Genomic DNA, 27,485 nt, shown 5'->3' with positions numbered 1-27,485 from the left:
AATCATTCACTGACCGGAGCAGCTCCAGGACATAACGGTGATGGATCAGGGAGTCCAGCAGCATTCCAGCCTGCAGGCACAAACCCCACATGTGCCCTGGTGATGACCGGAAAATAAAATGCATGGAAATATCTCATTGCTGGTACACGACATCTGCCCTCAAATTGCCCCAAAATCATGCTGGCAAAGCACTACTCAAACTTTTCACTCCAAAAAAAAAAAAAAATGCTAAGAAGGCAAATTTAGGCCCTTCCATTAAAAACCAGCAACCATCACTGCCAGTATCTGAGCTGGAATTCTCCTGACTTCAAAAACCACCGCGCAGTTACTTTTCAAACGTGAAAGTCATATATGTATTCCACGTAGATGATATTACAGTAGGATTTTTCTTTTCAAAATTTCCAGTTGCAACATTAGCACAAGAAAGTTTATGTTTCAGCTTTAAAAAAATCAATTATCCTCCACTTTCTTAATTTTGAACCTATTATTATTTTATAAAGGGAGCTATGCTGCATATTATAAACCAACTGTTTGGTTTCTGCAAATAAGACCTTTATGACCTCACTATTTCAGAGCAAACTTTAATGATGTTTTGAGAGGTGGGGCCTGGGGCGCTCACTAACAGCTTTTTAAATACTGACAAGTATGTGCTCTTAAGTAATGCAAAGGCTCTAACTCCACACTAGCTCAGAAAGCAAAGAAACTGCACCAAAGACTTACTTTAACATTTTAATATATTCCTATTGTTTTGAATATTAAAGTTCTTATAAGATATGATTTTTTTGAGAAAGCCAACAGCTGTATTAAATTTCCTCTCACCAAGAAAGCAATCTTTATCAAGAATAAAAACCCCTATAGAAATTGAAATGACGGGATGTTTCTAGCTAAGTGAACATGCAGATCAGAACACAAACCTAAATCCTATCAGATCTCACTCGAACGAGCTCAACAAAGTCCTGGGCTACCCTGGAACTTAGCTCTTCTTTTCCAAAAGTTGGCTGAGCTAAGATCATCACACAAGGCAGGGAAGGAAAGAAGAGGAAAGTCCACCTGGCAGCCTCCATCTGTTTACTTCCAGCCAAAAGTCGCCTCTAGGGTCGCCCTGCTAACAAGCCCTCCCCATAAGGAAATCCGGCATCCACACTGCCCCTGCCATCCCCAAGCAGTCCCGACGCCTCTCTCCCAGCCTGTGAATGTTCTTCTAATGACCCCCCCTGTTGGTGGCACCCTTCCCCTCTTCCCTGCTACACACACACACACACACAGAGCCACAGCAGTCTTCCCAAATCACAAATTTGATTACATCACCCCCACTTCAAACCCTTCAGAGGCTCCCTGGTGGAATTCTAGCCCCACCCCAGACACTGCTTGCCCAGCCTCACCTCAGTACACAGGTCCCCAGTGACCTCAGGGGCCCCCTGACTTGCTCCTACTCCCCACTTGTCTCCAGGCTCATTTTGACTGTTTCCCAAGGAAGCCTTCCCTCCTTCCAACTACCACAATTTGTTCCTCTATTCCTAGAACATTCTAGGCTAAGTCAACTTCTGACAATGCTAAGCTCACAAGAAGCAAATACATTTTGCTTACTAATGTGGGTCCACCCTCTCTCCCCTAGACACACAAAAGTGCACGTGTTATGAATAAATGAATGACGGGGTGGGTCTCAAAGGGACAGACATACCTACTCTCACCCGTCCCTACCCTTGTGTCTGTAGAATATCAGAAGAAAAACCAGAATTACCTTTACTGAGGGTCACTTTCTGATGACACCCTTCACTGACTACTGTGTCAGTTCTAGTAAAACCCAAGCTCTTCCAAAGCCCTCCATCCCGGACTCTCTCCAGTGTCCTCACCAGCAGGGGCACCTTCCACCCTGGACCACACAGGGCACTCTCCCCGTTTCCCCACGCCAAAAGCCTCCAGGCATCTGCCCGGGCTGCACCTGCCACCTGAGCCACATTCTTGACTACTTCTCCTGGCTGACACTCTGTCCTCACAAATGAATATAGACTCCATTTCTTCCAGGAAGTCCTCTCTGATAATGTCCTTTAGGTCTTGGTTGGGCTTCATCTATAGCAGCAGTACATGGTGACCAACTGGGTGTTTGCCCGCTCCTTTGAGACCACGAACTCTTGGGGGCCACGTGGGAAGGAGTGAGAGATTACAAGAGGGGTGCGGGAAGCAAAAAGCAAAAATCACAGCCCAAGTCCCAAATTCAAAGATACTTTCTCAGGAAAAATTATAAACAATTTCACACGTGTGCAATTTGGCTACTGTTTTTGTGGCTTGTGGACAGCAAGAACTTGGTGTTCTAGTCCAAAACCCAGATTACATGCAAAGAAATGTATATATTCATATCCAAAGGAAACCAGAGCTGCTCAAAAACAGTTTGCAGTTAGAATTGAAAGGAACTTTGATAAAGGCAATCTCTCTCTCTCTCTTCCTTCTTTTCTGGCATCATATAATTTTAGAAGTATTTGCGTGACCAAGAGATGGCTACAGCCCGTGATTCTTCACTGGAGTGTTTGGGGCTGAGGAAGACCAGATTACATTCACTGCGTAAATGCAATCACACCAACACACTGATAGGTGCCGTGGTGGTGGAGATGATGTTCCAAAGCAGGCAACCTTATTCTGTAAGAGAACTCTAAATAGAAAGTAAGAAATGCAATGTTCTGTAGTCAATTTCATTTGCTATATGGGTCATTAATTGATAGTATATCTTGTCTAATGAAACCCAAAAATAAATTGTCAACGTCGATTTTCTTCATCTGACCATTTTATGCTAACTTTGGATATTAAACCCTCACTCCATAAGTAAAACTCAGGCCTACGCTGCAGCAGTTACATCCCGTGGAAGAAAGCCGATCAAGGGAGAACTGGAGAGTTTCCCTTCAGAAGCTGCTAAGTCTGGTTTTGCACCTGTACGTTATTTGCAACCACGTCATCGAGAATGGAGAAAACCTAACAACTGTGGGGCGAAAAGCACTGAGGTGCTTCAGAAAAATCAAAGAACGCTGAGCTTTGTGAAACAGTCCTGAGGCACTTAAATCGTACTTTATCTGAAAGGCTCCAAAACTGACCCAATTCACCATTCCAGGTTCAACAGGGAGGTACCGGATTTAGTAGAGAAAACATGCCCTTGAAGTCTGACAAGGCCTTGCTTGAATTCTGCTGCAGCATTTACTAGCCACTAAATGGACCAATTCCTTAACCCTCTGAGAAGGCTTCCCGATCTGCAAAAGGGGGCTGCCACCGCTCACCTGGGAGGCATGGATGAGAACGCAACACGCAAGTAGGGCTGCCGACTGGTACCTGACACGGGGCCTGACTAGCTTCCCTCCGCTGCCCTTCTCCCCCTTTAAACTTGCACTGTTCCCCCGGTAAGGATCAAGACCACGGAACAGAATGCCCGATTTTTCTGTGTATCCCCGGATACATGACTTACCCTTAGGAGGCCAGAAAAACTGCTTCCTCCCCAGTCACTATCAACGTTCTTAAGATTCTGGGTATTTTTAACTCTATTTTCCAGGGAGACTATTCCAGAACTTTCCAAGCACCATTCTCCAGGTTGGCTCCCCTCCCAGCACCCATCCTTTCTCACTTCAGATACTCTGTATGATTGCCGTCTGTTCATGGGAAAGCAAGTCCGGTAGGGTGGGGACTCCCAAGGACTCCCCCCTCCCTCACAGGTGAGTGTGACTACCTTCTGCCCACTCCTCACTCCAACTCCAGCTTCTAAGAAGTCTACCCTCCAGGACCCTGCAGACTCTGCATGTTCCCAAGACACACACGTGGCCACGACCCTCCCTTCAGATTTCTTCCTGGCTGGCCCTGCACACCCCCCGGCCCCTTAAAGATAAATGGCATTAGGCTGAAAATCGCAAATGCCGCTGACTGACACACCAAAGCTGCATGGTCTGGGCTTTCCTCCAACACAGGCAGGGCCCTGCCCCCCCTCAGCCTCAGTCTGCAGCTCTCGAGATGATCTAATTCACATGCAAGGCTATGAACACCAGCTAAGAATGACGACTCCCAACGTGTATCTATAGTCCGGCTCCTTCACCTGAGCCACAATCTCATAGACACGAGTGCCTCTTTGAAGTCCTAACTTGGATGACAAATGGCATCTTAAAAATGCCTCATGTTAACCATTTACTCTGGAATTCGATTCCTGGCAGGTACCTCCCAGACTCCCCATTTTAGTAACAGCCCCAGCACCCAACTATGTGTTTGAGGTCACATTCAATTTCCAATGTTCCCTCCCCTAATCCCTGCCCTGGAATCAGTCCTATTATTTCCGTCGCTAAGCCCATCTCAAATGTGGTTCTACAGGGACCATGGCCGTAACCCCCCAAGTTCACAGCATGGTACACTGACTAACAGTCCTCCGTAGGGTGCTCCCTGGAGGGGGAGGCATCTCCTGCCGCTGGTCACCTCAGAAGGCACTGGATTCTCACAAAGGAGGCCCAGGAGAAGGGACTCAAGGTTCTCCCGTGGTCTGAGCTTTGAAGGGCCCGAGGTCTGGGGGAGCTCCTAATTAGCAGACACACTTGCCAGTGAGCAGATGAGGATGGAGGAACCCAGGCAAGGCTGTTCTCACTCCAACCCCTGGGCTCTCGGGAGCCACGGGAAAGGCCTGTGTCCAGGGCACAGCCCGGCCATCACAGATCCCAGCCAGCATTAGCCAACACGGACAGCCTAGTCTCCATCTAATTGTGACAATTACTTCTGTTCTGTTCCCCACCCAGAATGTGATGGACTCATTCAGATATTATGGCCTGTCTCAAGCGATACAAATTCAGTGATAAATGAAGTGTCCACATTTGGACCAGAGCATGAAAGGAGAAACAAGGCCTCATGTTCAGCATGATGGTGGTGGACAAACCCTTCCACCGAGTGAGATGAACCATGATGGGGGTGAGAATCCAAGGTCCTAGGTCGGCCAAAACATCTTCCTTCAAGGTTGGCTGGGGTGTTGCAGACTCCCTACCGCAAACTAACTACACGGCCGTCAGTGGTGGAAATCAGCTGCAACAGACACGGAGTCAGATATTTATGCCAACATGGGTTAAAAGTAAAGGCCGGGGCAGGGAGGCCTGCACGGCTGCTGAGGCAAAGCACAGACCCGGCTCTGAATGCCCACTGGCTGGAGAAGAGAGGAAGCTACGGTCCCCTTTAGCGGTCGCTGTGTCAACAAGATCCAGGTGAGCCAGCTACTTAGGAGAAGGCCATGTTTTCCTGATACTCAGAAAAACCAGCCTCGTAAAGGGAACACAAGAGTGGCATGGATTTTAGACCCACTTCTGCCCCTTTATGAAGGCAAAGTAAAGTAAATGGCACAGGGATGTTGAATGCAAAAAAAAAAAATTAAATAAGTAAACGGTGACTGCTTCCTCCAACAGCGTCCCCTGCAGCTGCACACCCATGAGCCTGCCACTTTCTCACCAGTGACCGCTGGCCAGGAAGTGCCATCACGCACGTCACACTGTGACAGCCAGGAACCGCGTGAAGAGCACGTTTGTGTAAAAGCAGGAATCGAGCAAGATGCTGCAGACTTTGACTTGACAAGATTAAATACTCCATGAAAAGAATCCCTCAGCAGCCGCCTAAATCAATTCGCATCTCACTTCTTCAAAACAATCAAACAAATTTAATAAGGGCGCATTTGTCACCAAATATAAGGAGGACCAAACAGGTTCCTCAAAGCAAGGATTTTAACAGGTATCAAAAACCAGTGGGTGATGTGCTAACAAAGAAAATATTCCAAAAAATTAGAAAATAAAAAAAGACTAGGATAATACATGGATCAAGGCAACTGTTAAGTTTTTGCTCTTTAAAGCGATGGAGACTGTATGGAGGGCAATCTGGATATTTCCAATGCAGAGTGTGCACAGCCCACATTTTCAGACGCAACAACATGCTCACTGGGCAGTACAAGAGAAAAAGAATAAAGAAAAAGGAAAAGAGGAACAAGAGAAAATTACAAACACACAAGAACAAAAATGATTTTGACAGCATGTACAAGAATTTATGTGAGTGTGTGAGGCCAGGGATGCTGGGACGGTGAGACCCACACTCACCTCCTGCTCCAGGGAAGGCAGGGGCCTGAGGGGAGCGGTGCTGCCGGAGGACCCCAACGTGATCAGCGCCCCTAACCAAAACTCCACCTATATGCGTCTAGGCAGCTTTTGAGCTACAAATTGTGGTCGCATTTCAGGCTGGACAGTTTTACTCACTTCCACCAAGAGTAGCAGGAGAGAATTAGGCTGTTCCTGTACCAAAGCATTGTTTAAAAAATTAATGACTGTGGAATAGTAAAAGAAAAAATTGAGTAAAAGTGACTGGAGGAGAATGTGCTTGACCCGAGCTCACTGGCCACGTTATCTCACTGACGTTAAGATGCTGGCTGAGCCCTTATGGTAGCAAAACAGACAGACCCACCAGGAGGGAGGTTTAATGCGCTGCTGTATTTTGATGCCGAGAGCCATGCCTGGTACACGAGGTTCTGGGTAAACAATGGTGACAGTGTCAACCACTATGGGCTAAGCACACATCCAGCTACTCCGCCAAATCCCAAGGGCAGACTTCAAAAGGCAAAAACAAGTTGGCATTCTCTGGTGGGTCTGCAGAGTCAGAGCCAAGCATTTGCTGAGCAAAAATGACACCAGTGCCTCCTATGACAAAAGAGGAGGCACTGGCCTGGGGCTGGGGCAGGGCTCTAGGCTTCCACTGCTCACCAATCAATCTGTCCAGGGGGAGAACGTGGTCTCTGCGTATGTTGCACCTATGCACCTACCTTGACTGACGCCTGGGGGCTCAGCAGGTGGTGACATGTGAGGTGAACGGAGCCAGCCTCGGTGTAGCACAGTGCTGGCAGCTATGCCCTCAGCAGTGCCCAGGCTCCTAAACCTGACACCTCATCTCCAAGGAGCAGAAGGGGAGTGTGGGCATGAAGATCACAGGGCCCTGTGAGGACAAGTACAGGCCATGACATGACTTGCCCCTTCCTTAAGCCATAGAGTTATGTCCGGGAGGAACAGAAAATTCATCCAGAGCCCGCTAGGCACCTCACACACGTGGGGGACTCGGGTCCCCTGTGCCTATCACTCACAGGGCTGGTCTGGACATTCTTTTTATCAATTCTCTGGCATCTTCTCCTCCAACTTACCAATAACCAGAAAGTAGAATCTGATCTTAGTTAATTTCAAGAATCACAGAGCACCGCCTCCACAGTGGGCCCGGCAGCCGTGCCAGGTCCTCCGACCGTCACCTGTCAGACCGCCATGAGTACTCTCCAGACTCAAGGCCTGAGGCCGTAGGCCGTGGGCACACAGCTTCCCTCACTCTCCCCAGCAAAGGGGGACCACCTCTCGGCAAAGGCATGTCACCCTCTTCTGCACGAAGGACAGCACTATAGATACACGGGGAAACAGAGCAGATGGTGGGGGGTTAGGCAGCCCAGAAGAGCTCGTCTGTAATTCCGAGACAAAGTGGGGCCGTTGACTTAATCACAGGGACAAAGTGAGGATGAACATTTCCCTGCTCTTTCCCATACTCCGTGATACGCCTTTCCCTGCATAAGGAGTTCATTCGGAGGTCCCTGGCGGTGATTCTGATGTCCTAACATGGCATGCTGGCTGTCGGGCAGGAAGAGAGGGCCTGAGCCGAACAGGTGCTGGGCCTGGGAGGCAGGAGACACCGGCTCCAGCCCCAGCTCAACCAGCGCCTCGTTCTGCCTCTCGGGATTCAGCATCTCATCTACAAGCAAAGGGATGAGACTATCTAAAGACAGGCTGCCCAACATAAATGAAATGAGAGCCATGTAAAGAAAGTTTCCCAGTTGCCACATTTAAAACGGTAAACAAAGAAACAAACCAACAAACAAAAAACAAATACTAGAAAATGATTTTAAGAACAAACCTTAACCTACTGTATGTAAAATACTATCATTTTGACATGTAATCAATATAGGAAGTGATAAGATAGTTTACATTCTTTTTACTAGACAAGTCTCAGCGTCTGATGTTCATTTGACCTACAGCAAATCTCAGCTCAGAGCAGCCTCCTCCCCAGCTCTCCTAGCATCAGTGGCTGTGGCTACTCTATTGGTCAGCAACTCCAGGGGTCCCACCAGGGTCCTGGCTGAAAAGCTGCAGTAAGTGTCCACAATAACCCTAAAAGGATCTCTCTGAAACAAAGGCGGATTCACTTTTAAATGTCTGTAAAGCGGCGGGCTGCACCTCCCTCCACCCTTGGCTACAAGAGAGTCCTCTTCCTTGCTGATCACTTTCTGGATGTAGGGAAGAACCCCGGCACACAGCCAGGGTGGACTGGCCTCCAGGTAAACTTACCTGCTTTCTGTGTCCAGTCCCATGATGTCCTCCTTCTCAAATGGGATGCAGAGAAGGAGGATCTTGTCCCCAGAATTGTCGGATGCACCGTCCAGCCACTTGGACTTGGGCAAGATGAAGAGTGACTCAGTGAAGTCGTCGATCCTCTTCTCCACCACCCTGCAGTCCTCGTAAATTGAAGGCCACTTCGGTGCGTGGCTGCTCGGCCACCTCCCCATGCAGCAGAAAGTCAAAGAGCTGAGAGTCATAGAGCGTGGTGCCATACAGCTCCTCTGCACGTGGAGCTTTTCGAAGCCTTGGCCGAGAGGCATTCAGTAATGATGACAAGGCCCAAGACCTTGCGGTGGGTCTGGAAGTCGCTCCACCCATTCTTGGGTGCATAGTGGTGCCTGTAGTGGATACAGTTTGCCCACTGGGAGCTGCACGGACTGATCTGACTCACCAAGGTGATTCACTTATAGATGCAAAAGAAATTCTCCTCTGAGATGATCCCCACGTGTTCGACCACCACGGGGAAAGTCTGGTGGTCCTCAGCACAGTGCACGTAGTCAGGGATGCTCATGCTGCAGGCCCTGACGAGAGGGGAGAGGAGATCGAGGTACATACTGTACTGTGGGCTGCAGGTCCATCTGGGTTGCGATGACCTGGTGTGTACCAACCAGAAGGCAAGGGAAGCTCAAGTAAATCCGGAGGTACAGTTTGTCCTCAGAGTCTTCAAATGGCTACCGTAGCTCGGATCACATTACCCAGCTTTTGGTCTAGGCTTCCTGCCCTGCAGAGAAGGGTCATTTCTTGTTTTCTGTTTCCAAGCACCTACCAAGGCCCTGATGCAAAGTCACTGCTGAAAAATGCTGAATATGGAAGTGAACAAAGGAAGTGCTTTCCCCAACCTCCTTCAGCAGAATATAAAGAAAAGGACTACAGTGGGATCAAAAGATCTGGTTTTCTATCCAATTTATTTGAACTCCTAAGCTTCAGAATAATGGATAAGAAAACTTGCCTTGGGGAGAAGGGTACAGTTCAGTGGTAGAGCACGTGCTTAGCATGTACGAGGTCCTGGGTTCAAACACCAGTACCTCATTTTAAAAAATGAAACAAATAAATAAACCTAATTACCCTCCTGAAAAAATATTTTTTAATTCAAAATTCAAAAAAAAACCTTGCAATTGACACAACATTGTAAACTTTACTATACTTCAATTAAAAAAAAAATCTTTGTCTTACATGAAAATATCTGGATTACAGAAGTTTGCAAATGTAAAATGCCTAGGGTACCACCTGCATAAAAAGGGGTGACTGTAAAATTTAGTATCGCTCCTTTATGAGCTATATTTCCTTTGGGGGGGTTATAACTTCTTAGAGCTAATTTTCTCAGATTAAAAAATATAAACATTACCTGATTCTCAGGACTGCTGAAGAATCAGATAACCCTATGAAAGCATCTGACCCACAGAGGTTACTCAATAATATTTGTTGAATGAATGAATAAACCAGCAAAGTGAATGCTGCTCCCTGCCACAGACCATCATAATGGTACTGCCTGGAAATCCCAAGCCCACGTTCCACCCGTCTCGACACTAACCATGTGGGTGACCTGGTCAGGCCTGTGTGATTCTCTAAGCCCCAGTTTAATCGTGAATAAAATTAGGGCAATAAAACAAACCTCAAATTGTTAGTGAGTCAGTAATGAATTGTACCCCAAACTTTCAAGTTGGAACCATTAAGGAAAACTATACAAAGGGTCCATAGGCCCTCTCCATATTTTCTCTTACAACTACATGGGAATCTACATTATATCTCAAAATAAAAAGTCTAATTTTTTAAAGAGGCTATTGAGGTTAAATGAGCTCACTGTCTCAAATAAGGAACACAAAGCACAAATAGGACAATGCCCAGCACATGAGATACACTCAGTTAACATTCCCACTCAACCCATTGGTCCCTCCAACTTCAGAGCAAGAGGATGGGTCCTCGTGGCAAGAGGCCACTGCACCTGAAGCTAACAAAACTAATGGTGCCCACTTCCAAGAGCTCCTGTCATCACCCTTGTTCTAATTTTCTATTTGTAATTTTTTTCTTTTTATTAAATAGAAACTCCCAATTGCATAGCCTTCACCTGACTAGACATCATGATGGCAGCCCTTCAAAACCTGACCACAGAGATCATGATGGCAGCCCTTCTTGGTGAAACAATAAAATGAAAATCCATTTCCACAAGACCTCTGTGTAAATCTACTAGGGAACTTAATCCTGGACTGAGGAAGAGGACTGGGGAGGAGGGGGCAATCAGGCGCACAGAAAACTATGGGCCACCTGTCCCACGATGGACTTTAGACTCAACCCTCACCCTCCAGGAAATTCAAAATACACACCGACAGATTGCTATGGACAAGATTTTTTTTTTTTAAACAAATCCCTGAATCCCTAGCAGGTCTTATTTCTACCGAAACACAAATGGATTATGTGTATAATGTTTCACAAAAGCCCTAAAATATTATCACGCCAACTTGACACATCAAGAAAAACTGAGGTAGAGAAGTTTATCACATTGTACATGATTAGAGAGAGGCCACGTCAGACACCGTATTTAAATCCAAGCCACTGCTCCAGTGCTCACACCAGAAAGTGTGACATACTGCACCTTTCCTGCCCTCTCCCTGCAATAAATCTCTGAAGAGTCTTTTCTGTGCCACCTGGAATCACAATCACATCAATTTTCCACAAAGTGCTATGTCACTCCTTGGAGGCTGTATCAAAATCTAAAGGGTTGGGATGGGAGGAGTGATTTGCATTTTCTGTTTCTCAAAGGAAACATGGCTTTAAAAGAAACTGAAAAGCACATATCTAGTCTAAGCCCTCATTGTGCAGAGAAAAAAATGGAGGCTCAGAAGAGATGAGGAAAGGTCCTTATTAATAAATATATCCTCAGTGCAGCACCAAGCCAGCCCTGGGCACTGCTGGGGGAGGATCTGGGAGACCCAGGAGAATGAGTGTTAGAAAAAGGAAAGAGAATAAGCATAAAAGGCCCTGTCTCTACACCACCATACCATGGAATTCCACCAAATTACCAAGTAAGGGTGCAGCCAATATTAAGGTGGGCCAAGCAGGTTATAGAAACCTGGAAGTCTCAACCATATTGGAAATTCCAACATTTACTATGTTTTTTTCCCAGTTCAAGCATCAACTCAGTGGGAACTCTGTACCAGGGACTACACGAGGCCTGGAGTTCTCCCAAATACAGACCTCTATTACCACGTGTACAAACCACATAAAGGCCACCAGAAGAAAAGCACCCACAGATGGAATTACTGAAACTGAAAGCAGCCAACCAGCATATATTACTAAGAAAAATGGTGCTCCTAGAAATGGACTCATGGACATAGAAAGCCAACTGTGGTTAGCAGGCAGGAAAGGGGGGATTAACAGATACACGTTAATAAATATAAAATAAATGACAAGGACCTACTATATAGCACAGGGAACTATATTCAATTTCTTGTAATGAGTTGTACTAAAAACAATCTAAAACATATTTATACACATATGCATATGTTCATAACTGAATCTCTGCTGTACACCTGAAACTAACATTGTAAATTGACTACACTTCAAAAAAATTAATTTAAAAAAATAAGTAAAAATAAAAGCAACGCCATTAAGGAAAAATAAAAGAACACTCTAATCCCCTTAGCTGTAGCTGCTGAATATTTTTAGTTGCAAGCACCAAGTCCACTGGATCACTCCAGCACTGGCTGTCACTCTTTCTGACCATCAGAGAGTCACTTGGCTTCACTGAGGTTAATTTTCTCTTCTGTGAAAGGCTACAGTTGCAACTAATGATGTATAGAATCTCATCATTCACAAGCCCAACAATTAGTGAGGACTTCCCATGGGCCAGGCTCTGGAGAGATGAAAATATAGGGTCCCAGTTATATTCATGAGTAGAAGAAGTTTATGCCATAAAGACATTAAGTCTTCCTATTTTGATAGACAGATTCATTGCAATTCTGATTAGAATTCCTACCAGATTTTTCATGGAATGTAACAAGTTAATTTATGGTCAAGAATAGCCAAGAAACTTCTTTAGAACCACCACTGGGGAGGGGTGGATTGGTCATTCATTTCCACTGGTCTTTCTGATGTGATGAAAACGTTCTGGAATAATAATTGTTGCACAACTGTAAATATGCTAAAAGCTGCTGAATTGTACCATTTAAATGGGTGGACTTCATGGTGTGTGAACAATATCACAATAAAGCTGTTATATGAAAAAATATTTCTTGACAATTATTTTTCCCTCTATACTACTTAGTCTGCCCCACAATTTAAGGAAAACAAAAAACCAAAACAAACCAAACTGTGCCAGGAGCTCTTTAGGACTGCAATGTCCCTGGGTCTCCAACGCCTCTGGTGGTGCTCTTCCTGTTAACACACCAAGCTGGGCTGGGCTAGTTAGGGAATGTAACTGTCTTTTTAAAATCGATGGTCACACTTTTCACCCTGGGAGAGGGAAGGAAGGAGGATGACACAGCCTTATGCCTTCAGCTCATTTTTAACTGAACCAAGCCCTGCTTTCAACACTGTAATCCCTCTCACTATAAAAACACATGACACCAACAAGCACCGCCATCATAACACCTGAAAGTGTTCAAGGTACTTACCTGGGGCAGAAACACTGAGGGAGGAGACAGAAGCTCGCTTGGCACTGAGGATCCCTTTTCCCGACTCCACCAGTAGCTGGGCTTTACAGCCGGAGGCTCTCAGCCCAGGGAGCAGTGCAGACGCCACTGAGCTGTTCCTCAGGGAGCGGGAAAGGAAGACCAGGGCAGCCCCGGAGTCGCGGGGCAGGGAAATGGGTGGAAACGCGGGCTGCAGCCCCGCTCGGAGGCCATCCCCAGCCCCAGCCCCAGCTGCCCCGTCCGGGTCCGCAGACCCCGCCCGCCTGGGACGCAGCCCGCCCAGTTGTGGGAACGGGCCGGTGGCCGAGGAGAGGAAGCCCGGGAGGAGAGGACTCGCGGGCGAGAGAGGGGAAGGGGACGCCAGCAGCGGACTGAGGGGAGCCCGGCTGGGTGAGAGGCGGCAGGTGCACACCTGGCCCCGGGAAGCTGTGGCACTGGGGCACTGGGGCAGGTGGCGCGGGCAGAGGGGTCTGGCCCGAGCAATTCAGCTGAACACAGGCTGACTCGCGCCCTCGTGGTCTGTGACACGCGGACCGCCCTCCCGCAGCCACCTGACCCCTTTCCCGGGAGACCCCACATTGCACTTCCACAGCCAGAGGCACCGGCCCCGGGCAGGAGCTAAAGGCCTGCCGGGCGACAGAGCTGAGAAGCCTTTGGGGCTAATCCCCGGCTCCGAGCTGGAGCTTCCAACCCGCGGTCCAGCTGACACCGACCGCCCATGCGCAGGAGGGCCAGCAATCCGCTCTGGGTTCTGCGAGAGAAGGTGGGGCAGTGAGGGAGGGAAAAGATGGGAGGGGGAGGAGAGGAGGGAAAAAGTGGAGGGAGACAGATGGACAGGAATAGCAGAGAGAATGGAGGGATCCTGAAAGGGTAAGGTCCTAGCGAGGATGGAGAGAAAAAGCTTTACCTCTGGTGGCACCCTGAAGAAGGCGGCAGTCCTGCCTCTGTACCCTTCTGTAACACTTCAAGGCCCGCAGCTCAAGTTTTACCTCCCTGATCCAGCCCTCCATCCGATGCTGCTGCAGAACCCCTACGGGTATCACACCTGTTGCCCCCACGCGGAGCAGGGTTTTCTGTTGGTCTGGGAACCAAGCACCCGCAGGTGTTGTCGCTCAGAACTACCTTGGGAAGAGTACATATTCCCCTTTTACACGCTGGGAAACAGGCAGGCACGATCTTTGCCTTAGCTCCACTGTCCCAGGTGTTGGGCTGGCAGGGAGCGGGGTGGTTCAAGATCAGAGCCCCAGACAGAGCAGACTGCCTGAGTGTTGGTGCATAGTCCCCATCCGTCCTGGGTAAACCACACTCCACCCTAGTGGAACCATCAAGGGCTCACAGTAGTTCCCTGGGTGTGGGAGAGCTGTCCTCATGTGAAGGAAAAGCCCAGCTGGGCTAACAAGCTAAGTCACAAATCTAAGTGTGATGTGTCAGTTTACTGATCTAAATTCTGCTGGGCTAACTCGTAAATCTGAAGTTTAGTGTCAGTTTACTGGGCTAACAAGCTAAGCCGTAAATCGAAGCTCAACAAGTGTCTATTACAAGTTGACAAGCACCAGTGTGCTGATTCCTTGCTTTTTGTTGCTTGAGCCTTATTGGCTAATACACCCTTACTTGTAATTAACCCTTTAAAACTTCATGTGTATGTCTTGGAGGTGGGTGCTCAGAAATTCGGAGCAGAAGCCCCTCTGAGCCCGCCGGCATAATAAATCTGAGTACGCCAACACTCCGAGTGGTGATTGTTCCTTGGCTGGCCTGTTGTTTCCATAACACTCAGTTCCAGTGCCCAGCTTGCTAGGTATATAGGAGTGCTACCAAATCCAAATTCATTCTCTTCAGTGCAGGACAGGCCAATAAGTTGGGAGACCAGGTGTTGGGGTATGGAATAGCAAGTTTCTGTAGACCTAGATGGCAAACTAATGTCCTGGAAAACCATCTCCCCAAGTCAGAATTCAGGCTTTTTTCCTACGTGCTTGGTTGTTGCAATCTTCTTGGTGTAGGAATTCCTTCTTGTTAGAATCCTTTGTTCTTGCAGCTATCTGCCTGGGTCAAATCTCTGTAAACCTCTAACAAAACAAACGTTATTTTCTATTCTGCAATTTCTAATCTTTTTATGAATGAAAATGTGTTAAATATACTTAAAGATCAGAGCCTTCAGAATAGGTTCTCCTGTATATTTCAGGCTCTAAGCAACATTGTTTTACAAGCAAGATGAAGCCTAGGAGACAGAGCATAGGGTTAAAGTCAAAGGAAAAGATCTAATATGGAGTCAGATTTGTTCTGTTCTATTACCCAGGCAGAAGCCACTTGAGGATTTAAATCCCTTTAAGTTAAAAATAACTAAAACTTTAAAGGAATTTACATACATAGGTGGGAATGTGCATAGCATATCTGGAAAAGCACCCAAAGGATAGTAAACAGTGGCATCTCCAGGGAGGGCCGGAAGAACAGAGGATGAGGGAAAACTTCTTTCACTTGTGTATTTTTGTGCTGTTTGAATTTTTTTTAACCATTTGCATGTATTTCTTTTTCAGTTAAAAAAATGTGTAATGGAGCAAAGGAGTAACTAGCTCAGCCAATACAGCAGCCATGGAATCACTGAGTCATCACTTTTGATTTAAGCCAGGAAGCATTTATTGACTCTCAACTATGTGCCCAGTGCTGTTTTAAGACTTCTTTTTTTATTATTATTATTATTTTTTTTTATTATTTTTATTATTTTTATTATTACTATTTTTATTATTATTATTATTTTATGAAATAATAACAAGGTATCCCTCACCCCTGCCCATGGCTGGTGGAAAACCAACTGAGTTTTTATTGAGTTGTTTTCCAAGGAGTAGAGATGAGTTATAAACTGAACACATCTTCAGGGCAAAACAGTCGGAGTGGTTTTCCAGCACTCCAGACAGCTATGTAGGGTTTTCAATAAAGGTGCCCAGAGGCTGAGAGAGAAAGCCTCGAGGACCCTATAAAAAGCTGCCCAAACTGTCTTCTCCATGGCAATACTGAAATAGGAAAGAACAAATCTGACTCCATATTAGATCTGTTCCTTTGACTTTAACAAAGCCAAGTTAATACTCTCCGGTCTTTTCATGGGTTATGATGTCACAGAGGAGATGGACAGGTCAACAAGGAACCACTCTGCCGTGATCACGGAGCCGGGGAGTGGGATGGGCGGCAACATGTGTGACGCAGCTGTAGCCGTGCCCGCGTTTCTAGGCAGGTACCCAAAGTCGCCTCGACAAGATGTCAAACACTTGTGCCCACGTCCTCATCACCTGACATGTATTAAAGAGAAATGGAAATGTATAAAAGGCCAATACCCTTGGTGGGTACACCGTCCTAAGTGCAAAGTCACAGTTTGACAACTGGCCATCTCGGTTCCCTGGGCTTCATTCTTGGAGAACCTTAAAAACCACTCCTCTGTCCTTAAGAAGTGCTGCATATTTGTCCTATCTTTGGCTCAGGGATGGAGCACGTTCAAGTGAACTTTAATGTCTGCACAGATTTGACTGTCTTTCTCCAGGTTCACTTGTCCATTCTAAAGAGACCTGAGCTAAGTCCATCCTCCGTAAGATCTATTCCCTCCAGTGACTACTCATTGAGCCTGCAATTAAGGGCCAGCAGAACAATAATGTCCTTAGCTAAAAAGTTCACCCACCCTTCACTGCTTTCTTAATCTCCTCTCCTGGCTAATTGCAACAGACTATCACCTCCCTCCACCAAGCTCCCCAACTATGTCAGTTTGTCTCCCCAAAGAGAAGGTAAGGTCCATAAAAGAGGAGACAACTCCATAGTCACCTCTGAATTCCTAGCATAAAGTAATGTTAAGAAATAAAACTATGATTATGGCTTCTTTCCTTTAAAACCTTTCTGGTTATTTGATAGAGACTTTGGAAGACAGGTGTTTGCAGTCAAGTATCTTGATCCTCAAGACTCTGGAGGCCTTTTTCGGAATGGCTGCTCACTGATTCATTCAAACCACAGCTTCTCATTCCAGGAGTAGCTGTGATTCTCTGCCAGGAGTTTGTGGTTACTCTCATGCCAGAAGAGCTTTAAACTATATCCTTACTTTGGATTTGTTATTTTTCCCCTCTTCCAAAAAAGTTGACTTTCCTTACTGTCTTACCTTGAGGAATTTTTTTTCATAGTTAACCCTTTAGTAAACCATGCTTCTCGGAATGGGCTTGGCCTTACATATGATCAGTCATCCAACTCCCAGTGTGAGAAGACTCGGGCTCAGCTCCTACCCTCCTGTCAAGGCAACTGAAACTCAGTACAGGAGCCAACAGGCACCCCAGGGCTTCTAAGGCTCGTGTATCACCCAGAATTCCTGCTTTCTGGTTTGTCTTGGCTTCTGAGGATTTCCCCTCACTTTCTTCACAATTAGCTGTGCAGCTTGAAAGATGAAGAAAGAAGGTTTTATTTCTTAATCAGCATTTTAAGAAACTTGTGTAATGAAGGTTTTCACGAGTTTCTAGAACCCTCCGTTGCCGAGACAGAAAACACACTAGATATTTTCTAAGTTTAGCTATCATGTGTATTTTTTCTTTTCTTTTGTTTTCTTAACTGCAAATAGACATTTTTTAATTTAAAAAAATAAGGCCCCAAATAGGATAGAGACTTGAAGGGGCATACAAAATTAAAGGGCAAAGACAGAAAAATGATATATACTCTACAAGTTTAATATAATACTTACACTATGGATCAGATCAGCAATTCTCAGTAACAGCTAATTGAAATATGTCCATGAGGTAAAACGTCTCTCCTGTCAGGAGATGGCTAACAGAAAATAGAATTAAAACAACAAACTAAAATTCTAAGTCTGGCGAGGTACAGAATTCTACCAGCTAAATGTGTCTTCTTCTGGAAAAGAGGGAGGCTCACCAGCTCTTTACTGTGGAGCCTGAGCCCAGGGGATGGCGGTGAAGTGAGCTCTGTAAGTACCCAATAGCAAACTTGTGATGAATAAAGAGATGTGAGCTTTGATGACAGAGATGATACTACTATTCACTTGTCCTGTAAAGTATGTCTTCACGTTCAGTGATCAATACCTCGGCGTCCTCAGGGATTAAGATTATAGGAAAATTCACAGCCTGGGCCCAGACCTCCTCTTTGAGCTCATGACAATGCACTTAGATGTCTCAAAGGCAATTCGAGCTCCACCTGCAAAGAGCTGACTTCACGGTGCTCCTCCCATAGCCGTCCTACCCAGGGCCCCTGGTCGGGGGGCAAGGTCTCCCTGCCTCTCCCAGCTCAGGCCCATCACTCACAGATGTGACTGGACCCCACCTTCAGGGCCCAGATTTCCTCAGTCACCGAGTCCCACCACCCACACCTGACCTACCAGGTACTCACTGGCACTCACTCAGCACTGACTGTGTGCTGGGGACCACGCTGCACACTGTGCACACGTTATCTCACTGGATTGCCACAGCAGTCCTGGGAGGTCGGTACATCACTTCTTCAATTGATTAGATAAATTGTTTACTTCCTTGAGTGCATCATCCAAAGTGACACAGCTACTCAGCCACAAAACTGGGACTGAAAACCACTTGAAAATTCTACACTTCTACACCTGGCAGCCACCCTAATCTGACTCATCACATCACCTCCTGCAGAGCCTTCTAAATGTTTCTAAGCATTCTACAAGACAAAAGTGATCTACGAGAGCACCCCACTCCCCTACTTAAGATCTGTCAATGACGGCCCACTGCCCTTAGGAGAAAGCCCCACTGGGCCTGAGCACAGCCCAATGGCCCGGCATCCGCGTTCCCTGCGCGGCCTCGCCGCCTCACCCACCACACAGATCTACACGTGCCGTGTCCAAGACAGGGATGCTGACTCCGTACAACCCAGGGCTCGTCTCACTCAAACAATGATCACCTTCTTCAGTGTTCACCCTCTTCACTGCTGACGGTCAGAAAAATATTTTCTCAGGATGAATCAATATCTTTTTCCTTACAACTTCCTGTCATTGATAATGAGCTCCATCCAAAATACAGAAGACCTAATTCTCAGTCTCCTTATCTGTAAAGTGAGAATAACAAGGAAATATATGAAGTTTTAAGTGAAATAATATACATGTGAGGCTGAGGGACAATTCCCAACATACAGTAAGCACTCAATATGTGCTTAGTTAATATTAATAGGAATATATTGCATTCCAGCAACCTTAACTCAATGTTTTATGGCTTTGTCCAACAGACTACAGACAAACATTTGGACGAACACCTTTGAGCAGATCAGCCCAAGCGTGCTGGGAGAGGTAAGCACTGACTCCAGTTACAGCTGCAGCCAACCAGCACTACGGGGCTGGGGCAGTTTGCTCAAACTCTTACATGTTGCTTGAGAATTTAGTTGTCATTAATGAATAAAGACAGGTGTTCTTTAGTCAAAATTCCTGAAACATATATCTTCAAAGATTGATGCAAATTTGATTTCAAGTACAACACTCTCACTAGAAATTATTTGAAAATGATAGTCTTAGCTCCTCTGCACATCAAAAGGGCATGATCTTAATGTATCTGACTACACCAAAAGTGTTGTTTAAAGGAATTTAAGATGAAGCCATCCTAAATAAGCTCTCAGTATCATCTTCACAAAGCCCCACCCAAGGGTCTCATTTCTCACTTCCACATACGTGTTCAGGTAGCTTAACCTGGGTCTTGGTTTCTTATAACACGGGGGTGGGAAGAGTTGTGGATAGATTTATGTAGCAAATATAAACCTAGAGTATTTGCTGTGTAGAAATCCTAGAAATAAACAAATTAATATATAGTCCTACCCTCAAGAAGCTCAGCCTTTCCATTTACAACAGCATTAAAAATAAAATGAGAGATACATTTAACAAAAATTTACAAGATTTGTACATTGAATATTTTGATGTATCACCGAAATAATACTTAAAAGACCTATATATATGGAACACATCCCATGTTCATGGAATGGTAGACAATATTGTTAAAAATGTTAAGACTCCCCAAAGTGAGTTACAAATTCAGTGGAATCCTTATCAATATTCCAGCTGAATTCTTTGCAAAAATTGAAAAAGTGATCCCAAAATTCATATGGAAGTGCAAGGGGCCCAGGTCAGCCAAAACAATCTTGAAAAAGCAGAGCAAAGTTGGAGGACTCACTTTAAAGGGTACTAAAAAGCTATAGTACTAAGTCAGAATGGTACTGGCATAAGTTTGGATAAATAAATCTATGAGACATAATAAAAACCCAGGGGGAAAAACTTACATTTACAGTCAGTTTTCCACAAGGGTGTCAACAACACTCCATTGAAAGAATAGTCTATTCAACAAATGGTGCAGGGAGTGCTGAGTATCTGCAGGCAAAAGAATGAATCTGGAATCTGGACCCCCATATTTTAAATAAATAAAAATTAATTCAAAATTGATCACAGACAGAAACGTAAAAACTAAACCTATAAACTTTCTAAAAGAAGACACAGTATAAATCTTTGTGGTCCTAGGATAGGCTTTGGTTTCCTAGATACAATACGAAGAGCACAAGTGATAGAAGAAAAAAGCAGATAAACTGGACTTCATCAAAGTTAAAACCTTTTTGTTACAAATTACATCATCAAGAAAGTGAAATGACAGGGGAAGTGGGTATATCAAGTGACAGAGTGCATGCTTAGCAAGAAAAATAAAATAAATCAATACATCTAATTACCTCCCCTGTAAAGAAATTGTTTTAATGCTTAAAAAAACTAAAGTGAAAGGACAATCTGCAGAATAGGAGAAAAATTTTGCAAAGCATGTATCTAAGAAGAGACTAGTATTCAGGATATATAAAAAATGCTTACAACTGAACAATACAAAGAAAATCGACCCAATGTTTAAATTTGCCAAGGATTTAAATAAATACACAAATGCCCGATAAGCACATGAAAAGAAGCTCAGCATCACTAGCCAAATCAAAATCAAAATGAGTTCTCATTTTACACCCACTAGGACGGTTTTAATCAAAACATGGACAATAACAAGTGTCGTTGAGGAGGCAGAGATACCTCATTTGCGGCCAATGGAAAGGGACAATGGTGCAGCTTCTTTGGAGAAGTCTGGTGTTTCCTCAAAAGGTTAGAGTTATATGGCTCAGCAATTCCACTCCTACATGTAGAGTCATCCCTCAGTATCCTCGGGGGGTTGGTTTCAGGAACCCCCCACCCTGGATACCATAATCCAAGGATGTTCGAGTCCCTTTACAATCAGCCATCTGGATCCATGAAGTGGAAATTACAGATATGGCGGGCCAACTGTACAGCCAACAGAATGAAAACATATTCTCACAAAAACTTGCACATCAATATTCATGGCAGTATCATTCAGAGTAGCCAAAGGTTACAAACAATATCCATCCATCAATGAACGGATAAACAAAATTACCAAGAATAGGCCCACAAACTTTTGGTCATTGAATCTTTGACAAATGAGGTGAGAACATACAATGGAGTAAAGACAGCCTCTTCAGCAAATGGTGTAGGGATAACTGGACAGCTGCATGTAAATGAATGAAGTTAGACTACTCCCTCACAGCATACACAAAAATAAATTCAAAATGGCTTAAAGACTTAAACATGTAGACAAGACACTATAAACCTCTTAGAAGAAAACATAGGCAAAATATCTGACATACATCTCAGCAATGTTCTCCTAGAGCAGTCTACTCAAGCAATAGAAATACAAGCAAAAATATACAAGTGGGATGTAATTAAACTTACAAGGTTTTGCACAGCAAAGGAAACAGTAAGCAAAACTAAAAGACAACCTATGGAATGGGAGAAAATAGTTGCAATAAATGAGACTGACAAGGGCTTAATTCCCAGAATATATAACACCTTTTACACTTGATAAGAAAGAAAAACAAACAATTCAATTCAAAAATGGGCAGAAGGCCTAAAGAAGCTTTTCTCCAATGAAGACATACAAATGGCCAATAGGCACATGAAAAAATGCTCAATATCATTATCAGAGAAATGCAAATCAAAACTGCAATCAAATATCACATCTCACCAGTCAGAATAGGCATCATTCAGAAGTTCACAAACAATAAATGCTGGAGAGGCTGTGGAGAATAGGGAACCCTCCTACACTGTGGTTGCAGTTTGGTGGAGCCATTGTGGAAAACAGTACAGAGGTTCCTCAAAAGACAAAATATTGACCTCCCATATGACCCAGCAATCCCACTCCTGGGCATATATCCAGAAGGAACCGTAATTCAAAAAGATACCTACACCCCAATATTCAGAGCAGCACTATTTACAATAGCAAGACATGGAAACAACCTAAATGTCCACTGACAGATGACTGGATTAAGAGGTTGTAGTATATTTGTACAATAGACTACTATTCAGCCATAAAAAAATAATAAAATAATGCCATTTGTAGAAACATGAATGGACTTGGAGAATGTCATTCTAAGTGAAGTAAGCCAGAAAGAGAAAGAAAAATACCATATGAGATCGCTCACATGTGGAATCTAAAAAAACAAACAAACAAAAAGATAAACTTATCTACAGAACAGAAAGAGACACACAGACATAGAAACCAAACTATGGTTACCAGAGGGGAGAGGGTGTGGGAAGAAATAAATTGGGAGTTCAAGATTTGCAGATACTGAATATGTATAGAGTAAACAGCAAGTTTATACTGTATAGCACAGGAGAATATATTTAATAACTTATAGTAACTTATGTTGAAAAAGAATATGAAAATGAATACATGTATGTTCCTATATAAATGAAGTGTTGTGCTGTACACAAGAAACTGATGCAAAATTATAAACTGACGCAACATTATAAACTGACTAGAATTCAATGAAAATATTTTTAAATAGAGAAAAAACGAAAAAAAAAAGAAAAAGGATATTATAAAACCAAAAGAATAAAGTACTGACTGAGGATACAACATGGATGGACCTTGAAAGTTTATACTAAAATAAGCCAGACACAAAAGGGCAAACAGTGCCCTTTTAGGTGAACTGTATCTAAGCCTTTATTGTACTATTCCAGTAAATTTTCTGGAAGTTTGAACTCTCAAAATCAAAATAAAATGTATTATTCATTAAAAACCTAAAATGATTCCTCACAGGAGGGCTTTAATTATTAAATGCAGAAATGCATGTAAAGCTCCTGGAACAACAATTTACACGTCCACACACAGTCACTGCTGTCACTGCCACTCAGAGGGTGGTGCCAGCGCTGATGAGGGCTGCCTCCAGTTGCTCCCCTGCAGACAGGAGTGAGGGCCTGGGCTCTGACAGGAAGGGTGACCGGGAACATGGGTTAGACAGAGCCACGCCCCAGACTTTGTATTACCCATGTTTCTTATACAAACTGCTCCATGTAACATAAACACGCTACAGGGATGTATCTTACGACACAGGGAATATAGCCAATGTTTTACAATAACTATAAATGGAGCATAACAATAAAAATTGTGCAATTATTGTACACCTGAAACATATCATATTGTAAATCAGCTATACTTTTATAAAATGTTAAAAAATAATTTTAAAATGTTATCACTTCAGTATTCAATTCGGTTTTTAAGTAACTAATAAACAGCTTAGAATGTATAAAACATTTAAGTGTGATAAGTTTGTTTACATATTTATTTACTTTCAGCCTCCTGCTAAAAGAGGAATTAAACAATTTTTAACACAGCTTAACAACCATAACAACAAAAAGACAAAAGTTAGAGTGTAGAGAAAATGGAGATTCAATACTTAAATGAAACCAGGGGGAAGTAAACTCATAAAAACGAATGCCATGAAGTCAGGGTAAGTGTTAAAGGCCGACTAGAAATTCAGCCGTAAGATTCTTGGCAGCTAAAGCAAAAAGTAAAAGATGATGGGGCGGGTGGTAGAGCTCAGTGGTAGAGCGTGTTCTTAGCGTGCACGGGGTCCCGGGTTCAACCGCCAGGGCCTCCTCTAACAGATAAATACACCTAATTACCTACCCCCCCAAAAGAGCCCCAATGAAAAGAAAAAGAGAAATTTCTTTCCTAAGAAAACCTGATGTTAAATTTAGATTAAATAATTGAAAAAAAAAAGAAAGAAAAATAGAAAAATATGAGTGACACAAGTGATAATGCCCGTGAGATAAATCTGCGGTGGCTGCTGGCACTTCCCCATGTCCCACGTGGGAAAATCTGAAACATCCTTCTCACCACTCAGAGTCATCATCAGCCCACCCCACCCCTCTTCCTGTTAAATGCAGGAGCACAGGCGGGGCCCGGCCTTTGCTCTCTCTGTGTCAACACAGTGAGACAGGATGGAAGGGGCCAGAGCACAGCCATTCAATGCAGGCCACAGCAATTAACATCAAAATGGTGAAGGATTCAACCCCCAGTAGGCCTTGAGGCTCAGGATGAAGAGATTTTACTTCTAGCAGATCTTGAGCTTCATTATACACCCGTTGTAATAGTAACATGGTGAATAACACGCCCCAAGGCACCATGGCCATCCCAAGGCTAGCCACAAAAGATCAAACGGTGGGAAATGGCCAAATCCCAGGGAATCCCAGCCCCTTGCCCTTAGGCTGCTCCTTCTAATTATTAGCATATAAAACAACCAAGCCCATGAAAACCAGCAACACAGCGCCACCTCGCGGTCATCACTCTCTCTCCCTCTTCGGAGAAGGCCCACACTTTGTCTGTGGAGTGTGTACCTACTTTTAATCTGAGCACCCAACCCCCAAACCTCGTGGCCTTTCTCTTGCCTTTCAATGTGTCTCTGTGAATAAATCTACCTTTACTCAACAGTGGCTTGCTCTTGAAACCTTTCCTGCATGAAGCCAAGGACCCACGTCTGGTGGGGCACATTCCAGGGGCTCAACCAAAGCCTGGGACACAGCCCTTCCCATGCCCCACATATGTTTTCTTGTATCAACAGGACTGGGATGTGAAGGGAGTTCTGAGGCCCCAGCTAAGGGACAGAAGTAGCCCCCAGGACCAAAATGGCGGGCAGCCCCTCCCCCAGCAGGGGCCTTGAGGTCAGCCCGGTTCTCTGTGGTTCTCTGTTGTGCTGACTCCCCAGCCAGAGAGCGTTCTCCTAGGCCTGTCCCCACAAAACCCTTATCTCCAAAATGCAAGCACATCATGTCACAGTCCTCTTATTCAACCAGTAAATTTTCAGCCCACTTTTTCCTTCCCTAGTAAAGAATCTATCTGTCCTCCCTCCCATCCCACCACTTCTTTCTTTGTGAGAACTCTGTACTCCCCATACACCATCCTGAACGCAGGTGCCTTGCTGGCTGGGACAGAGATGTTTCAGTCTCACACAGCCTGCATCCTTTCACTTTCCCCTTTCTACCTTAAAAAGCCTTTCCTGAGTCTCCCACCCCTCTGATTCTGAACTTCACAAAGTGCTGAGGTTGCATGCACTCACTGTGTGCATACCTCCCAGGTTTTGACTAGGTTTCCTTCACAAGATCTTCATTAAGGAGCTTCATCAAGAAGTTTAAAGAGTCTTTTCTTACATCGGAGTTGAGGAGCCTGCATAAAATTTAAATGACCTTGAAGAGAGAGTAAACCAGGGACAGAGAGGTCATAGGTCTTAGTCAAAAGTGTCACGAGGCAAAATGTTCTTCGAAGGCTCAGAGTGGCTTCTGAACACGGAGTCGGGAGGGAGGAGGTGCCAGGCTGTGAGTGGGATGAGTGACACTGGGTACGCTACCCCAGCTGGGGAAGTATTGGATTTTGTTCTAGTTTTCCAAAGAATTTCTTACCACCTTTTCTCTTATTGTCACATACCATTTCCTACGGATTAAGAAAATCAATGTCAGTCATTTGGGCCACTTGGTAGAAGCTACACGATGCCATTCACAGGGCTGGGATGTAACAGCCACACCAGTCTAGGTTGAAAGACCAGTAGGGGTATTTCCAAGGTAATCACGGGCATGCAGCAAACTCCCCAGCTTCAATTACCTCATCTCAAAAGTGGGGCCAATAAAACTACCAAGCAAAGTGCGTGATGATTATGGCCGACATCTGTTTACTAGGTAAGTGCCCGTGACAGCTGACACTGGATTAGGAATGAATATGATCAACGAGGCACAGTCAGCCTGGTTACATGCACCCTGCCTTCATGCCTTGGTGCAGGAGCGGAGATTGTTTAGCTGAAATGAACGCCCCCAGAGCAGCCCTGAAGGGAAAGCTCCCAGCTCTGCACGGCGAGGCGTGTTCCTTTCCTTCTCTGAGCTGATAACAGTTTGCAGTCGTCTCTTTTTACATTTATCCCTTTAGTACCTGCCTCCCCTCCGGAGTTTTTGCTTAAACAGAACAGGTCCAGGTTTGTGTTGCTGCCTGCCGGATATTCTGGGCTGGGAGACAGGCGACTCCACGTCTGGCTCTGGTGCTGAACAGAGAGGGCAGAAAGCCCAGGGGCCCATGCTGAACAGAGGCCCCTGCACCCAAAATTATGGTCTGACTTTGGGCAAATTACACCGTCTTCTTTACCCTAAGATTCCTCATCTGTTCATGAAAATAACTGCCCATGGCACGTAGAGTTTCAAGGATTAAAGGAAATCACCAAATTCACAACCTATTCAAGGGGCTGCCAGTACGTCCTCAACAGGCACATGCTACCTTTACGGCTGTAACACACGCTAAGCGGGGCGGTAGGACACAGTGAACACTGCTAAGTGTCTGTTAAGTGTTTCATGTGTGTTATAATACTGTTTAAAACTTACAACAAACCCAGGAAGAAACGAATATTATAATGCATATTTCACAGATTCACCAACAGTTTAATGGAGGTTACACTCTAGTCCAAGGTCCTTTGGTGAGGAAATGGCGATTTAAACCTGAATCTGAGCCCAGGCCTGGGCTACACCTCTCTCCAATCCACCTCACCACTTGCCTATGAAATCCACCTGTCCAATACACGTTTGTACAGGTCAGCTCTTAAATGCAAAGTGTGCCACCGTTTGTCAATGTTTGTTAATTACCATAAAGTGCTCTCAGAAACCGCTACAGAAATGACAGTTTGACCCACATCCCTGCCAACAAAGAAGAGATATTCTGCCTTGCGTTCTCCTGTAATGTGCAGAAACCCTTCCCTACACCACCAAATTCAAATGTATGCTTCCTCCATGTTTATGTTTGCACACGGCTTATTAAAGTAGAAGGTACCTGCAGTAATTCCATCTCGTTTCCTTTGCAAGTTTCCAGATTATCCACAATCAGTCTGTGAATGAAAATACTACAATGTGAATTAAAATACTACAACCATGTCAGTAAACAAAGAATGCTGAAACCAAGTCATCAAGGCTTCCGCCACCCCCCAGTGCGGACAGACCTGAAGCCCAGCCTCTACAGCCCCTCACAATGCTGCCCTCTGAACAGACTGAGAATAAGAAGACAGGATAATTGCCCTAGATAGCTAGGTGCTTGTCTAAAGAATGAATCCAGTGAGGTCAAATGATACATACAAAGGCACT

The 27,485-nt window shown here is 44.8% G+C and overlaps 1 long non-coding RNA gene across 22 annotated transcripts in view; it reads right to left on the bottom strand.

Moving 5' to 3' along the window:
• Nucleotides 1–27,485, bottom strand: part of LOC135320909 (uncharacterized) — a 131,023-nt gene that overhangs the window by 50,516 nt on the left and 53,022 nt on the right. For 16 of the 22 annotated variants that reach the window (XR_010380282.1, XR_010380258.1, XR_010380266.1 and 13 more), the window contains one exon: nt 8,355–9,126. The exons of 2 other annotated variants lie outside the window; for them this stretch is intronic. This is a non-coding gene — a long non-coding RNA (uncharacterized LOC135320909). Of the gene's footprint in view, nt 1–8,354; nt 9,127–15,810; nt 20,367–27,049; nt 27,233–27,485 lie in introns of those variants that run through there. 4 more of the 22 variants (XR_010380277.1, XR_010380274.1, XR_010380278.1 and 1 more) reach the window with 4 other exon arrangements.

The sequence above is a fragment of the Camelus dromedarius genome, unplaced genomic scaffold, assembly GCF_036321535.1.
Source record: "Camelus dromedarius isolate mCamDro1 unplaced genomic scaffold, mCamDro1.pat HAP1_SCAFFOLD_164, whole genome shotgun sequence".
NCBI lineage: Eukaryota > Metazoa > Chordata > Mammalia > Artiodactyla > Camelidae > Camelus > Camelus dromedarius.
Note: the sequence above shows the minus strand (reverse complement) of the source record. Positions and strands in the feature narration are given on the sequence as shown.